The following is a 13,119-nucleotide window of genomic DNA, read 5'->3' on the forward strand; positions in this document are numbered from 1 at the left end:
GGCCCCGGGGACCCTGTCGTCCCTGGCTCGAATCCAGGGTGCGCCTCTGGCCTGCTAGGGGTAACCCAAAGCGGGCAGAAGGCCCATGAGGGGAAGGTGAGTCACCTGGGGCAGAGAAAATAAAACACCGCGCTGCGGAGAAGCGGGGCCTGGGTCCCTCACGGGTGAAAGTGTCTTCCCATCAACCCTTGCGCTGGGCTCCGGGGACCCTGGCGACCCTTATTTGAGCCCAGCGTGTGCCTGGGGCCACTAGGGGTGCCCCAAAGCGGGCAGAAGACCTATGAGGGGAAGGTGACCCACCTGGGGCAGAGGGAAAAAAAAACGCGCCACGGAGAAGCGGGGCCTGGGACCCCCACGGAAGAAAGTGTCTCCCCATCAGCCCTTGCGCTGTGCCCTGGGGACCCTGGCATCCCTGGATCGAGCCCAGGGTGCGCCTCGGGCCGCCAGGGGTACCACAAGGTGGACAGAAGGCCCATGAGGGGAAGGTGAGACACCTGGGGCAGAGAAAAAAAAAACTGTGCCATGGAGAAGCGGGGACTGGGTAGCCCACGGACGAAAGTGTATTCCCATGAACCCTTGCGCTGAGCCCCAGGGACCCTGGCGTCCCTGGTTCTAGTCCAGTGTGCACCTAAGGCGGCTAGGGGTACCCCAAGTCGGACAGAAGGCCCATGAGGGGAAGTGAGGTTTCAGGGAGTAGAGGTGAGGCACCTGTGGCAGGTGTCCATCTGTAAACTGCTTATCCATGTGAGCCCTGATGTCCACCAGGGGCTGGATGTCCCCCTGGGGCTAGATGTTCGCCTGGAGCCTGGTGCCCACCTGGGGCCTGATATCCAGGAGAGGCTGTTATCCTCCTATGGCCATCTGGAGCCAGATGCCCACCTGAGGTCTGGTGTACACCTAAGGCCTGATCTCTACCTGGGGCTTGGGTGTTCATGTGGGGCCTGATGTCCACCTAAGACCATGTGTTCACCTGGAGCCTGGGTGACCATCCGGGTTATGATGTTCAGCTGGGGCCCAGAGTTCAGCTGGGGACTGGGTCAACCTTCTGCCTGATGCACACCTGGGGACTTGGTACCCACCTGGGCTCCAGTGTTCACTGGGGCCTGATGTCTACCTGGGGCCTTGTATTTACCTAGGACCAGTGCATCCATCTGGGGTCTGAGTGCCCTCATGGAGCCTGGAGTTTTCCTGGGGACTGGGGTCTGCCTTAGGCTTAAGTGTACTTCTGTGGCCTCGTGTCCACCTTGGGACAGATGTCCACCTGGGGACGGATATTCAGTAGGGGCCTGAGTGTCCACCTGGTTTTTGATGTCTACCTGGGGCCTGGTGTTCATCTGAGGTGTGATATCCACCTGGGGCCTGGACATTTGCCTGGATCCTGATGTACAGCTGGTGCCTGAAGTTCATCTATGCCTGGTGTCTCCCTGGGGCCAGGTAGTCAACACAGGGCCTGAAGACCTTCTAGAGTTCAGTGTTCACCTGGGGTCCGAAGTCAACCTAGGTCTTGGGTGTCCAAATAGGGCCTGGTGTCAGCTTGAGATTTGTATATTTACCTAGGGCCTGGTTGTCCACTTGGGGCTTGATTTTTTACTTGGTTTTTGTATTAATCTGGGGTCTAGTGTCCACCTGGGGCCTGGGTATCCACCTAGGGACTATTGTCCAGCTGGAGACTAATGACTACCTATGGCCTGGTAATCACCTAAGGCTTTGTTTCACTTAGGTACTTGGTGCCAAACTGTTGCCTGCTGTTCACCTGGGGTATGGTGTCCACCTGGGGTCTGGATGTCAGCCTGGGGCTTGTTGTATACCTGTATCTTAGATATCCAGATAAGGGTCTGTTTTCTGCTTAGGTGCAGCAGTCCATCTGGTGCTTGAGTGTCAACCTAAGGCCTGATGTCCATGTTGGACCTAGGGTTCACCTGAGGCCTGATATCCACCTGGGGCCTCAATGTCCAAATGGGGCCTGAAGCCCATCTGGGCCCTGGGTGTCCACCTGCAGCATGGATGTCCACTGGTACTTTATGTCCACCAGGGGCCTAATGTCCACCTAAGACCTGGTGTTCACCTGGGGTCTGATGTTACGCTGAAGACCGGATGTCCACCTGGAGCCAAGGAATCCACTCAGGGACTGGTGTTGAACTGGGGCCTGATGACCACCCGGGGACAAGGTACACACCAGGCTTGTTGTCCACCTGAGTCCTGATGTCCATCTTGATCCTGTTTGTCCACATTAGGCCTGATGTCCAGCTGTGGCCTAGGTACCCACTGGGGGCTTCCTGTTAACCTGGGGACTGGTGTCATTCTGGGGCCTAATGACCACCTGGGTTGTATTATTCACCTAGGGCCTGGTGTCCACTTGGGGCTTGAGTGTAACCTTGGACCTGGCACCCACATAGGATTGGGTATCAAACTGGCCCCTTGGTGTCCAGTTAAGACATCATGTGAACCTGGCGCCTGAGTGTCCACTTGGGGCCAAATGACTACTGGGGGCCTGAATGTCAACCTAGAATCTGAGGTTTACTAGGGGCCTAGGTATCCACCTGGGGCGTAATGCCCACCTGAGCCTGGGTGTCAACCTGGGGGCTGATGTAAGCCTCTAGTTCAGTGTCCACCTTGGGCTTGATGTCAACCTGGAGCCTGATGTCCACCTGAGTACTGATGTTCACCTTTGACCTGATGTCCACCTGTGGACTGCTTATCCACCCATGGCCTGATGTTCACCTGGGGCTGAATGTCCAACTGTGACTTGTTGTGCACCTGGAACCTAGGCATCCACCTGCAGCCTGATGTTCAGCTGGGCTGGGACCCGGAGTTCACCTGAGGCATGATGTCCACCTGAAGCTTGATGTTCACCTGGGGGCTGGGTGTCCACTTGGGGCCCAATATCCACCTGGACTAGGTACCCACCTGGGATCAGGTGTTCACTTAAGATTGGTGTTCAGCTGTGGCCTAATGACCACCTGGGTCACGGTGTCTACCTTGGACTGGGTGCTCACCTGGAGCCAGTGTTCACTGGGGGCCTAGTGTGCACCTGAGACTGGGGGATGCACCTGGGGCCTTGTGTCTACCTGGTGCCTAGGTATCCATTTGGGGCCTAATGTTCATCTGGAATCTGATATCCACCTGGGGCCTTGTAATTACCTGGGTTCTGGGCATCCACCTAGGGCTTGAGTATCCTCCTGGGGCCTTGAGTTTTACTAGGGACTCGTGTCTGCCTTGGACCTGGGTGTACATCTGTTGCCTAATGTACACCTTGAGAGTGATGTCAACCTGGGGACAGATGTCCTCTTGGGGTCTGAGTGTGCACCTGGTGCCTGACGTCTGCCTAGGGACTTGTGTTCACATGACACCTGATATCCACCTGGGGCCTGGGTGTCCACGAGGGGCTGATGTTCAGCTGGAGACTGGATATCCACCTGGGGCTTGGGGATCCATCCAGAAACTGATGTCAAACTGGGGCCTGATGTCTACCTGCGGACTAGGTATCCATGTGAGGCTTGATGTTCATCCACGGCCAGACGTCCATCTGATGCTTGATGTCCACCTTACTCCTGGGTGTCTACTGGAGACCTCATGTCCAACTAGAGCTTAGGAACCTACTGGGGGCCTCGTGTAAACCTGGGGACTCGTATGAAGCTGGGTCCTAATGATCCCCTGGGTCATATTATTCACCTAGGGCCTCATGTCCACTTGGGGCTTCAGTGTCAACCTTAGGTCTTGTGTTCATCTTTGACATGGTGTACACCTGGGACACCTACGGACTTGGTGTCCAGTTGAGGTGTCATGACCACCTGGGGACTGTATGTCAATCTGGGGTCTGATGTAAACCTCTAGTTCAGTATGCACCTGGGCCTGGTCTTCGCTTGGGGCCTGCTGTCTACCTGGGCCTTGCTGTCAACCTAGGGCCTGGTGTAAACCTCTAGTTCAGTATCCACCTGGGGCCAGATGTCTTCCTAGAGACTTATATTCACTTTTGACCTGAGTCCACCTGGGGACTTGCTATCCATCCATGGTCTGATATTCACCTGGAGACAGATGTTCAACTGTGGCCAGAAGTGCTCCTGGGGTCTGGGCTTCCACCTGGAGCCTGATGTTTAGCTGGGGCTAGAGTTCACATGGAGAATGATGTCCACCTGAAGTGTGATGTTTACCCGGGGCCTGATACCTACCTGGTGCCCATGTATTCTCATGTGCCTGACGTCCACTAGTTGGCCTGGTGTTCATCTGAGGGCTTGGTGTCAACCAGTGGCTTTATGTACACCTGGATTCTAGTGTCCTCCTGGGGCCTTATGCCTACCAGGAGTCTAGTGTACCCCTGGGGTCTAGTATCTGGAGTCTGGGCGTCCACCTGGAGCCTAATGTTGAGGTTAGACTGAGTGTCAGCCTGAGGCCTGATGTCTACTAGGGCATAGGTATTCACCTGGGGCTTGTTGTTTACCTGGGGACTAATTTCAACCTTGAGCCTAGGTATCCACCTGGGGAATAGGGTCCAGTTGCAGCCAGATGTCCACCTATGGCCTGAAGCATGGTTGTTATCCTAAGGCCTTGTATTAGTCCATTTTCACACTGTTATAAAAAACTACCCGATATTGGGCAACTTATGAGGAAAAGAGGTTGAACTGACCCACAGTTCTTCAGGCTTAATAGGGAGCATGACTGGGCGGGCTCAGGACACTTACAATCATGATGTAAAGCCAAGAGGAAGCAAGCCCTTTTTACCATGTGGGAGGAGGAGGGAGACAGAAGGGGGATGTGCTACACACTTTCAAATAACCAGGTCTTGTAAGAACTCTATTGTGAGAACACCAAGTGGGAAGTCTGCCCCCATGATTCAATCACCATTCACCAGGCCCATTCTTCAACCCATGGGGATTACAATTCAACATGAGATTTGGGTGGAGACATAGAGCCAATATCAGGCCTGATGCCCGCCTGGAGTCATGTCTACCTGAGGCCTAATGTAGACATGAGGCCTGGGCATTCACCTAGGACCTCATGTTAAGATAGGGGCTGGAGTTCTTTTGGTGCCTAGTGTATACCTGGGGCCCAGATGTATAACTAGAACCTGATGTTTCAGATGGAAACCTGGGCCCCAGGTGCTCATCAGATCCCAGGTGAAAACTCAGGCTTCAGGTGCACATCAGACTCCAAGTGGACACATAGGCCCTAGGTTGATACCAAGATTTCAGGTAGACTCTGGGTCCCAGAAAAACACCCCGCCCTAGGTGGACAGCTGAACCTGAGTAGACATCAGGCCCCAGATCGACATCTGGCCCCAGGTAGATTCCTAGGCCCAAGGTGAATACTCAGTCTCCAGCCCTAGGGAATTCAGTCTTAGGTGATTAAGGACTGGTGTTCCTCTGGGGCCTCATGTCTACCTGGGCCCTGGGAGTGCACATGGAGCCAGATGTCTATAAAGGGCCTGAGTGTCCACTAGGGCCTGAGGTTCACCAGGAGCATAGACATCCACCTAGGACCTCGTGTCCACCTAAAACCTGGTGTTCACCTGGGGCCTGGGTGACAACCTGGGATCTGATGTTCACCTGAGGCCCAGAGTTCAGCTGGTGCCTATGTCAGCCTGGCACCTGATGCACACGAGAGGACTAGGTGTCCACCTGAGGACTGGTGTTCATGGGGAACTGGTGTTCAGCTGTGGCTTGATGAGCAACTGGGTCCTGGTGTCCTCCTGGCAACTGATGTCCACCTGGGACTTCATGCTTACCTAGGGCCTGGTGTTCCCCTGGGGCCTGGTGGGCCCCTGAGATCTGGGGTCCACCTGGGCCTAGTATCCACTTGGGACCTCATATCCATCTGGAACATCATGCCCACTTGGGGCCTTGTAGTTACCTAGGGACTGGGTGTCCTTCTGGCACTTGAGTGTCCTCCTGGGGCCTGGGGTTCTCCTGAGGCCTGGGTGTACATCTCTGGCCTGATGTCCACCTTGGGTGGATGTCCACCTGGGGACAGATGTTCACTTGTGGCTTGAGTGTCCATCTCGTGTCTAATGTCTACCTGGGGCCTGGTGTTTGCCTGAGGCCTTATATCCACCTGGGGCCTGGGCATCCATTTGAGGCCTGATGTCTACCTAAGACCCAGTGTTTAACTGGGGCACAGACTTCTTCCTGGAGCCCGACGTTCATCTGGAGCCTGAAATTCACCTGTGCCTGTTGTCTACCTGAGGCCTATGTGTCAACCTAGTGCCTGATGACCACCCTGAGTTCAGTGTTCACCTGGGGCCTGACATCTGCCTGGAGTCTGGGTGTCCACATAGGGCCTGATGTTAGCTTGGGACCAAAGTATTTACCTAGGGCCTGGGTGTCTACTTACACCCTGACTTCTACATGGTTCATTGTGTCAACCTGGGGCCTGATGTCCACTTAGGGCCTAGGTAAGCTCCTTATGACTAAAGTCCACATGGGGGCTGAAACCATCTCAGACCTTGAACCTAGGGCTTAGTGTCAACCTGAGACCTGGTGACCCCTGGGGTCAAGGTATCCACCTTGGGCCTGATGACCAACTGGGGTTTAAGGATCTACCTAGAGACTGGTGTCAACCTGGAACCTGATGTCCACTTGGGGTCTGGTGTACACCTTGGGCCTGATGCCCACCTTGGCACAGGTGTACACTTTGGGCCTAGTGTGCACCTGAAGCCTGGCTGTCAACCTGGGTCTTGATGCACACCTTTAGTCAAGTGTTAAACTGGGGCCTGATGAAATACTGGAGCCTGATTTACACCTGTGTACTGGGTCTCCACCTGGGGCCTGATGTCCACCTGCAGCCAGATATCCACCTGGCACCAGATGTCTTTGAGGAATCTGGGTGTCCACCTTGAAAATGATGTATTCCAAGAGACTAGGCATGCACGTTGGACCTGGGGTGCACCTGGGTCCTGATGTCTACCTGAGGCTGGTATTGAACTGGGGCCTGTGTGTTCACTTGGAGCCTGATGTTCATTTGGAACCTGGTGTTCACCTAGGACATGGGTATCCACCTGGATCCTGATTTTCAAGTGGGGAGTGGATATAGACCTGGGAACTGATGGCCACCTATGTTATAAGTAACCCAACCACCTGGGGCCTGGTGTTCACCTGCAGCCTGATATCCACCTGGTACCTGTGTGTCAATCTAGTGCCTGGTGTCCACTTGAGGACTAGGCAGACACCTGGGGCTTGGTGTTCACCAGGGGCCTGGTGTTCATCTTGCACCCAGTGTCCACTTGGACCCTGTGTATCAACCTGTGGCCTAGGTGGCCACTTGGAGCTTTATGTGCACCTGGGGCCTGAGAGTTTCCTAGGATCTGATGACCACTGGGGCCCAGGTATCCACCTGGGATATCAGGCTTCAAGTGTACACCCAGGCTCCATGTGGACACCAGGCCAGGAGAACGCCAGCCCTTAACTGAACATCAGGTCCTAGATGGACGCCCAGGCTCCATGTGTACATCAGGCCCCAGGTATACACTGGACTCCAGGTGGACACCAGCACTCAATTGGATACACACACTTAAGGTGGATACCAGGCCCCACGTGAATTCCTACACTCCAGGTGAACATCAGGTCCCAAGTGGATACCTGGACCCCAGGTGGATACCAGTCTCTAAATTAATACCAGGCCTCAGATGGTCCTTAGGAGCCATGTGGGCATTAGTCATCAGGAAGTTACCTAGGCCCAAAGTGGACATCAGGCCCCGTGTTGACACAAGATCTAGTTGGAAGTCAGGCACCAGGTGGACACCCAGGCCCTAGGTAGATACTTAGGTCCCAAGTTGACAGCAGGCCCTATGTGAACACTCAGAACTCAGGTGGACATCAGGCCTCAGGGGGACATCTGAGTTCATCTGGAACCTCATGTTACAGGCCCCATGTAAACACCAGGCCTTAGATGGATACCCAATCTCTAGGTAGACATCAGAGCTCAGATTGACACAAAGACTCCAGTAGACATAATGTACCAATGAATATCCAGGCCCCCGGTAAATACCCAGGCCCCAGACTGACACCACGGTCTATGTGGACACACAGGCCCCGGGTAGTAAACAGGCCCAAGGTGGACACTGGACTGGACATCTGGTCCTAGGTTGACAACCATGCTCCAAGTTGACACCAGGCCCCAAGTGAACATCTGGCCCCAGCTGGACACTAGTCCCCTGGTGAATACCTAGGCTCAAGGTTAACTTCAGACCCTATGTGAACACTAGACCCCAGATAAACACTTATGCCCTAAGTGGACATCAGGCCTCAGGTGGTTACCCAGTCCCAAGGTGAACATCAGGACCCCGATGGGCACCAGTTATCAAGTGGATTCCTAGGCCCCAGGTGAATATCAAGCCCTAGGTGGATACCGAGCCCCAGGTGGATACCTGGATCCTGGTAGACATCAGGTCCCAAGAGGACACTAGAACCCAGAAGTACATTAGGCCACAGGTTAACACGAAGGCCCCAGATGAATACCAGGCCAACTTGTGGACATCAGGCCTGAGAAGGGTCCTGTGGACATCAGGCCTGAGAAGGGTCCAGGTGGATATCAGGCCCCAGGTGAACATCCGGCACTCAGATGAACATTAAGCTTCAGGTAGGCATCATGCCTCAGGTGAACTCCAGGCCCCAGCTGAACATCAGGCCCCAGGTGGATGCCCAGAATCTGGGTGCATATCTGGCCACAGTTGGACATTCAACCCCAGGTGACCATCAGGCCATGGGTGAATACACGGTTTCCAGGTAGACATCAGATCAAAGGGGAACATCAGTCCCCCAGTGGACATCAGGCCCAAGGTGGACACTCAACTAGAGGTTTACATCAGGCCACATGTTGACACCTAGTCCCAGGTGGACATCAGGCCCCAGCTAGATACCTAGGCTTCCAGTGAATTTCAGACACCAGGTTGACATTCAGGCCCCCAGTTGTCATCTGGCCTCATGCGAACACTCAGACCCCAGGTGCAAATGATGTCTCAACTGGATACCAAACCCCTTGTTTGATAACCAAGGCCCAGGTGGACACCATGTCCAAGGCTGACACTCAAGCCCTAAGTGAATACCAAACTCTAGGTGAATAATTCAACCCAGGTGGTCATTAGGACCCAGCTGGATACCAGTCCCCAGGTTAACACAAGGCCCCCAGTGGGCACCTAGGCACCAGCTGGACATCAGGCTCTATGTAAATACCCGGGCCTCAGGTGAACACCATGCCCCAGGTGGACATCAGGCCCTAGGTGAACACGGGGCCACAGGTGGACATCTAGCCCCTGGGCAACATCCAGCCCCAGGCGGACATAATCATTTCCATGGATAAACCATTCCCAGGTGGATATCAGGCCTCAAGAGGATGGCAGTCACCAGGTAGACATCAGGCCTCAGATAGACAACAAGGTCCCAGATGTACAGCAGGCCCCAAACGAACCCCAGACTCATGTGGACATCAGGCCACAGGTAGACACCAAGCCTTAGGTAGATACCTAACTTCAGGTAGTCATCAGACCCAAGGTGGACACCCAGTCCCCATGTGGACAGTCAGGCCCCAGGCACACATCAGGCCTTAAGTGGACACCCAGGCCCCAGGTTGATATCCAGTTCCCAGGTGATCACCAAGCCCCAGGTAGACACCAGGCCATAGGTGAGCAACAGGATGCAGTAGGTCATCAGGCCACAGCTGGATACCAGTCCCTGGTGATCACAAGGCCCCAGTGGGACATAGATCTAAGGCAGACATCAGGCCCCAGGTGGACATACAGGTCTGAGGTGGAATTCACCCTGAGGGGGGCATTCGGTCCCAGGTACGCATCAGGCCTCAGCTGAATAACCAGTCCCCAGGTGGACATTAAGCCACAGGTCAACCACAGTCCCCAGGTTGATACCTGGTCCCCAGGTGGCTACTCAATCTGCAGGGTAACATCAGGCCCCTGTAGGATCCCAGGCCCCAAGTGGATTTCTAGGCCCCTGGTGAACATCAGGTGCAGGTGTCCAAGTAGGCCCTGGGTGGACATAACTGTGTACAGGTAAGGAGTTGACCTGTGGGGAGGATGAGCAGTCAGCAGCCCACTGGGGTCCTGAGTAGGTCTTCTGGAAGGAGGAGGCTGAGGGGATGGAACCTTAAAGAAGCAAACTCACTTCCTGGGCAACAGACCCTAACAGAACTTAGAATTCTGGTAACCAGGCCAGGCACGGTGGCTCACACCTGTAATCCCAGCACTTTGGGAGGCTGAGGCAGGAGGATCATGAAATCAGGAGATCGAGACCATCCTGGCTAACACAGTGAAACCCCGTCTCTACTAAAAATACAAAAATTAGCCGGGCGTAGTGGTGGGCGCCTATAGTCCCAGCTACTCGGGAGGCTGAGGCAGGAGAAAGGCATGAACCCAGGACACGGAGCTTGCAGTGAGCCCAGATAACGCCACTGCACTCCATCCAGCCTGGGTGACAGAGCGAGACTCTGTCTCAAAACAAACAAATAAACAAACAAAAAACAAACACAAAAAAACTAGCCAGGTGTTGTGGTGCGTGTCTCGTGCCTGTAATCCCAGCTACTCAGGAGACTGAGGCAGGAGAATTGATTGAACCCAATAGGCGGAAGTTGCAGTGAGCCGAGATCATGCCACTGCACTCCACCCTGGCCAACAGAATGAGACAATGTCTCAAAAAAAAAAAAAAAAAGAATCCCGATAACCAGGCACCCACATCCTAGAGTTAGCCCCATAGCCAGCTCACTTGGTGGGAGATGCTCAAGAGAGCAAGATGTTCTTGTGCTGCATCCCCACATCTCAAGGCTCCTGCTTCAGGAATGGCAGGAGTGAGAGCCTTTCTTTTCCAACAATGCCCTTGTAGTCTCATCCCTCACCCCAGATGCCTCTGGCCATTTGACAGAAGGCCCCCCCAGGTAGCACAGGACAGGAGTCACCAGGTAGACATCAGGCCCCAGATAGAGCTACCAGGCCAGGCCTCACCAGTGATCCCACCAGGGCCACATCTGCACATTGTCCTTGTCCAGCTGGAGCCTCTGGAGCTCATTGAGACACAGGCACATGGTGAGGTCACCTGCAGTCTGGAAGTCTTTCCAGGGACAATGTTTTCAGGCTGAAATTCCTTTAAATTCAGTGAGGTTGTTTTCATGTTTGGAAATTCCAGTGGAAAGTGAGTGATATTGGTGACCTCTCTCCTTTTTCAGCTCCTGCTTCAGGTGCAGAAACACAGCTATTTCCAGTGCCAGCTGTTGAGCCAGTGCCAGCACCAGGGGCAGAGCACCTTCCAGGGACAGCGCTGGAGCTAGAGGAAGCTCCAGAGCCCTCCTGCCGCTGCCCTGGGACTGCACAGGAGCAGCCCAGTGAGAAGCTGCCTGACTTCATGGCACCTCCAGTAGAGCCACCGGCTTCAGCCCTGGAGCTGAAAGTGTGGTTGGAGCTAGAGGTGGCAGAGAGGGGGTGACCAGTACAGCTCCAGCCAGCAGCTCCCACACTGCTCCCAGTCCTGGGCACAGTGGAAGGTATGGAGGCAGAGACCAGGGTGTGCAACCTGGGCTCCTCTGCCTCACTGGAGAGGGACTTCTATCATTCAGCAGAGCAGCAGCCCTGCTGCTGAAGGCCCAGCTGCTACTGCTGCTGGGGGTGTTTGCCTGCCTGCAGGAGTTGCTGGAGAGAAAGAAAAGGAGACTGTGAGCAGGGGTTCCAGCAAGTCCTCCTGCTCCCAGAGGTGACCTCCTCCTCCAGGAATGGAGGTTTGCCCTCAGCTGGGCATCTGGGCCATTTGCCTCTAATGTGCTGCCCAGGATGGCCTCTTCTTCACAAGTGGACAGGGGTTGAGGGGGCCGGGGGCATCTCCAAAGGGAGCTGTTAAACTCAGCAGCAGCACTCCAGAATCTCCATGCCTGCACCTGCCCAAGGATTTATTCATAGCTTAACTAAGAATTTCAAATTTCTACCATAACACTGAAATAAAGTTTGACTGTTTGAAACTTCCATGACTTCTTTCACTCCCTAATATTGTAGATGGTATTTTTGAGTTGATGTTGAAAACCTCTGATAGTTGTGTGTTTTGTTGTGGTTCTTTGGGTGATTAAATTACCATCTGATCAAGTGATATTGAAAACCCTTCAGGTATGGCTTTTAGAAGACTTTGACCTATTTTTGCTTGTGTTGACTCTCCCTCCAGCTTTGTGGAAAGAGGGATCATGTAGGTTCATTTCTCAGGCAGATCAGTCACCTTTTGCCATCAAAGTTTTAGCATCCATTTCCAAAATTTGGTGTACAAGTTGATATTTTGGTGTTTTTAGCTAATCTGGGGTCAAAACAGAATGCCATAGATGAGGAAGCTTATAAACAAATTTATTTCTCTCAGTTCTGGAGATGGAAAAATTCAAGATCAAGTGGTTAGCAGATTCCATGTCTGGTGTGGGCTTGCTTTGTGGTTCATAGCCATGTTTCTACCATGTCCCCACATGACAGAAGAGATGAGGGAGCTCTCTATGGTGCCTTCAATAGGGGCTACTAATCCCACTCATGTGGTCCCTGCCTTCATGATCTAATCATTCCCCAAGGCCCTACCTCCAAATATCATCACATAGGGAATTGGATTTCAACACTTGAATTTGAGGGGGACAATAACATTTGGTCTATAGTATCAGGTTACCCAGAGCCTTATGCATTCGGAGGAAATCCAAAATCTTCTGTAAGTATTTGCTGGTCCCCTCTGGGCTTAGGGAAATCTTTAATTGCAGCTCTTGATTCAGCTTGGTCCAAGTCGAAATTCTACGTTTGCCTGAGTAACTTGTTCATGGGACAGAGGGAAGTATAGAGGCAACTGACCATTTGGAGTTTTAGGACAATTGATGGAAGAGGGCTTGGCATCTGGATGAGAAGTGGAGGGAGAATAGAACAAAGGCACAGAAGGAGAGAGCACAATGAGAAAGGGGAAGAGGGACATCTGGACATAAGGGCCAACTGGAGGGCAGGGAGGGTAATTTTCCTTGCATTTTAAACTCAGACCACATATCACATCAGAATCACCTGAGGGAGACGTTTTCAATGCATATTCCTGGGTTTCTTCTCTTGGAAATTTTTATTAAATCTTGAGTTGTGCTGATTTATCCATATTTATCATAAGAATTTTGGATAATTCTTACTTTGAGAGG

General features: G+C 53.3%; 1 pseudogene; it reads left to right on the forward strand.

Annotated features, from left to right (window-relative positions):
• The first annotated feature begins 1,948 nt into the window (after positions 1–1,948).
• On the forward strand, positions 1,949–11,745 carry LOC129529389 (uncharacterized protein C2orf27A-like; annotated as a pseudogene).
• The last annotated feature ends 1,374 nt before the right edge of the window (positions 11,746–13,119 follow it).

Source organism: Gorilla gorilla, chromosome 22 (assembly GCF_029281585.2).
Source record: "Gorilla gorilla gorilla isolate KB3781 chromosome 22, NHGRI_mGorGor1-v2.1_pri, whole genome shotgun sequence".
NCBI lineage: Eukaryota > Metazoa > Chordata > Mammalia > Primates > Hominidae > Gorilla > Gorilla gorilla.